Source organism: Neophocaena asiaeorientalis, unplaced genomic scaffold, assembly GCF_003031525.2.
Source record: "Neophocaena asiaeorientalis asiaeorientalis breed wild unplaced genomic scaffold, Neophocaena_asiaeorientalis_V1.1 scaffold137, whole genome shotgun sequence".
NCBI lineage: Eukaryota > Metazoa > Chordata > Mammalia > Artiodactyla > Phocoenidae > Neophocaena > Neophocaena asiaeorientalis.
This window is the reverse complement of record NW_020171804.1, coordinates 958474-963022: the sequence shown is the minus strand read 5'-3', so window position 1 is coordinate 963022 and position 4549 is coordinate 958474. Positions and strand designations below refer to the sequence as shown.

The 4549-nt window shown below is 45.7% G+C and overlaps 1 non-coding gene across 1 annotated transcript; it reads right to left on the bottom strand.

Moving 5' to 3' along the window:
* Nucleotides 1–4147: 4147 nt before the first annotated feature.
* On the bottom strand, nucleotides 4148–4277 carry LOC112402014 (small nucleolar RNA SNORA11). Its single transcript, XR_003003667.1, has one exon. It is a non-coding gene; the product is annotated as a small nucleolar RNA SNORA11 (small nucleolar RNA).
* Between the last annotated feature and the right edge of the window lie 272 nt (nucleotides 4278–4549).

The following is a 4549-nucleotide window of genomic DNA, read 5'->3' as shown; positions in this document are numbered from 1 at the left end:
GGTGTCACCCCATTCCTACCCGCTCCCTGGACTGTGCCATTCCCAGGGCAACCTTGGCCTTAGCCTCATGTCTGTGGAAGGACAGAGCTGCAGGCTGCCTCTTGTGAAATGGACCTGAGGATCCCATCCGGGGTCTTCCTAGAGAGCTGCACGAGGGGCCACCATTCAGGCCGGGCGAGGTCCAGTGGCAGGCACAGTGGCCAGGACGGAGGGCAGAACTGAAGTCTCCTCTCTTTAAACCGCCAGAGAGAGCACAGCCTCCGGCACCTGTGTCCATGGGGACCCGTGGATGCCTGTCCGGGGACAGGGCAGAGCAGAACCCTGTGGGCCTCAGAATCAGGCCTGGCTGTGTTCCTTACTCTTTCTTTCTTTTTTAATCTTAATTTTATTGTGGCAAGGGCACTTAAAATGAGCTCTACCCTCTGAACGGACGTTTATGTGTACAATTCAGTGTTGTGGACCGTAGGCACAGTGGTGTCCAGCGGATCTCGGGAGCTCATTCATTTTGTTCAACTGAGTCTTTGTGCCCCCTGATGAGTCACTCCCCATCCCCCTGCCGCAGCCCCCAGCAATCTCTTATCTACTTCCTGTCTCCATGAGTGTGTGAAGTGGAAGGGTGCGGTGTTGTCCTCCTGAGTCTGGCTCATTTCACGTAGTGTAATGACCTCAAGGTTCAGAGCACGTGTTAGAATTGCCTTCCTTCTTAAGGCTTGAATGATGCTCCCTGGTATAGATGGACCACATTGTCTAGCGTATAGGTGTGGCACTTACCTGGCCTGTGTGTGCTGAGATTCCTGTCCTTACAGTGCCGTCCTGACCCTGATCTGAAGGTGGCGCTGCTCCTTGATGTATTCAAAGCTGTTATGAAGTGAAATCTTCATGGTCTATTACTTCCCAGATTCGACTCAAAAAAATCATCTCTTTCCTGTGATTTATGTGCTAGCCAGGAACCCCGGCTTCACTGAAGTCTCAAGGTTGTGTGCAAGGAAGAGCAGAACCTTCCAGGCCTTTCCTACCAGGTTAGTGATTATTTGTTAGAGGCCCTTTACCTGGAGGGCCCTGGGTACAGGCTGCCGTGTTTGCTCTGTTCCGCTTTCACCTCTCCCCTGATGCTACATTTCCTAGAGACAAGCATGGCCTTGATATGGAAAAAAAATAGTAGCCCAAACCTCTTCGTAAGCATGACTGGTAATCAAATGTTTTTACCAACTTCCTAAAGTGTGAGCAGAAATTATTCTTAAAGTCTCCAATTTAGAAAAAATTAATAAAAAATCTGACAGTCAAGATTTATATGCAGAGGATTTTCCTTCTCCACTTTCTTCCTTTAGAACATTTCAAAAGAGTTTTGAAAATATTTTATGTATGTGTATATATATACATACATTTTTTTTTTCAGAACAATTGAAAAGTTGAATCGCTCAGCTGCCTTTTCCTAACCCCTTCCCGCTGTGAGGATCATGTGACAGGGTCTGGAGAGCACCGAAAGGTGAGCAGAAGTTAGCTGTGTGTTCCTGCCTGGAAGATGATGTGATGGCAAGAGCCGCAGTGGCCACGCTGTGGTATGAGGAACAGGTCAGGACAATTGTTAAAATGTCTGCCTTGACACTTTTGAGCTGCTGAGCCAAGCTCTGACTTGTTGTTGTTTTATTTAAGCCACTAGAGCTCTTCTTCTATTACTTACAGCTGAAAATATTCCAGAGTCTAACAACAGGTCATGGACATTGCAGGTACAGACGACAGTAGTGCCTGGCAAATGGCATGTCCTGTGTAGGGGACGTAGACAAGGGTGTGACACAAGTGGCCAGATAGTGAAAACCCTAAAGAACTCAGGCTAAATTCTGCAGGGTACTGGAATCCTGAAAACACACACCCTTTTATTTTAAAAAGCATACTCAGTCTTAAAACTAACCCCATATTTTAAAGTATACTGGAAAGCACATTGTGTTCAATTTTCAGAATCTTAAACTGACATTATACTGAATTCAAGAATGAAAACTAAATGAAAGCTGTATCTGGAAAGGCAAATATGGAGAACGTGTTCCAGGCTACACTTCAGAACACAAATACTTTGATGCTCGAAATGCAGACCATAGGTCAATGTGTATTTCCCCCTCTCAGTTCGCTGAAATTAATGGGCATGTTCTGGCACATCAAGCGAAATAACAAACTTCTTAATCCGCTTTGTGAAAGCCATTCAGGCTGTTAACAGGGAAAATGCTATTTGACAACCTGTAATTAGAGGAACTGCTCCCAGCCTGCACCAGGAGTACAGGGACCCATCACTCTTGGTCCTTTGTAATAAGAAGAAAGAATCCTCGTGAACCACAAACACGCTGCAAACGAACACTGGGTCATCAGCCAAGGACGTGCTTCAGAATCCCCGCAGATGGGTGTGGGGCAGTCGGCTGCTTGCAGTTTCTTGTGAAATTACTGGGCGTGTGAGCTATTAGGTGACAGTGTGAGCTGATAGACTTCACCGTCAACGCATTAGGGTTTAACTGGCAGAAACCCTGTTTTCCTTTGGTGACAGTCCTGAGAAGTAAGTGATTGTAGAGTGTGTCCTGCATGCCATCTTCCTGCCAGTCCCACCTATAACCAAGCTGGCTCCAGCTGGGTGGGGGGCGCCTCGGACTGTGGGAGCCACAGAGCATGCCTGCGGGACTCTGGCTTCAACACTCTACTACATGCTTCGTGCCTCAGTTTCCTCCCTTACAGTCGCAGATTACACAAGGTAACCCCTGAAGAGAACTCACCACCTCCTGCCATGTGCCATGTGTCAGTTTCTCAACAGCCTGAGAGCTGTGCTCTGTACCCTCAGAGTCCATTGTCTCCCTCGTTATTTCTGCTTCTGTGCTGCTCGTCACCTTATGGAATCACAGCAACTCCCACACATCTCACTACAGGGCAGTTCTTAGATGTGAGGGGTCATCCAGGCCGTGCCCCTTCTACCAGTCAGTCTTTTGGGAGCTCACGGGCCACACATCTAACCTGCCACTCCCCAGGGGACACTGGAGTGACTCTCGTGATAATCAGACTATGTAATTTCATTGGTTAGGACCCACCCTCAGTCCCCTCACTGTAGCTCGTCCTCTGGTCAGGTGGTAAATCCTCCAGGCCCTCAGGGAAATCTCACTGTTCTCGTGAGGCTGAAGGCAAATCATGCCACTGAACTTGTGATACAAAATTTGGACAAACTTATATGTATTTTCTTGTCCTCATGGAATTATCTCCAAATAGTTAATCAAGTTTGCAGATGCAATTAGATGGATTGGTATGGTGTGGGGTTCAGATGGCCTGGGAGGATGGGTACCAGCCCTGGACCTAAAAATGATAATGTTCTTTTTTTTTTTTTTTAGGTTAATTTGTGCTTTTATTTGCACAAATAAAACTTAATTACAGTGACCAGAAAACTTTCTTGATCTAAAAAATACATTTTACACCACAATCCAACAAACACATATCTAATACGTATACATATGTAAAAGTGAAACAAAAGTTTTGCCAAAAACTTCTACCCTGAGTGTTCATTTTTTTTTGAGACTTTTTTTTCTAAAGCAGTTTTAGGTTTACTACAAAATTGACAGGAAAGTACAGAAATTCCCCGTATACCCCCTCCCCTCACATGCATAGCCATTATCAACAGAGTGGTACCTTTTTTTTTTTTAAGCCAGTGATGAACTGCATTGACACACGATCACCAAAGTCCACAGTTCATCTCAGGGTTCACTATAATGAACTGGACAGTGCTGCACGTTCTATGGGTTTGGACAAAAGTATGATGACATATGTCCATCATTATAATGTCATTCAAAGTGTTTCCATTGCTTATAAAAGCTTCTGTACTCTGTGCATTCATCTCTCCTCTCCCCCCAATCTCCTGGCAACCACTGATCTTTTTACTGTGGTTATTGTCTCCATAGTTTTCCCTTTTCCAGAATGGTATATAGAACCTATTTTTCTTTTTCTTTTTTTTCCAAAAGAGAGGTTCTAAGCCTTTATGTCTGTAAGACCACTCATGGCCCACCCATGCACGGACCAGACAGGCTCTAGGCGGCAAACTCCCCCACTAAATACTGTAGCTTTCCTTTCAATATTGAGCCCTGCCCCATTAGTCCTGTGCAACAGCCACGTGGAGGTGCAGAGGGACACGGGTTGGGTATTTGCTCATAGGAAGGCCACAAGTTTTGTGTCCCTTGTCACAGTGCACCCAGATTCCTGTTGGGTATGCTGTAAACAGAGGAGCTGTTTCTTCAGACCCCCTGCTCTAAGCACACCCCAACCTTAACGGTCTTGAACAAGCTATCATGTCTAATTGGAATAAAGGCAAGTCTTGAGATTTGCCCTCCGAAAGTGCCCAACGTGACAAACCCTAGATGAGGAGAAAGGATGTCAGTGCAGCTTAACAGGGCTCTCACCAACCAAAGTGGAGACAAGCAAACATCGGAGAGGAGAGTAACCATGGTTGACTGAAACACATTCAACCTATAAAAATCCATGAGCTCATCATAATTCTCAAAGAGAGCAAGCACACAAACAAAAACCCTTCCCT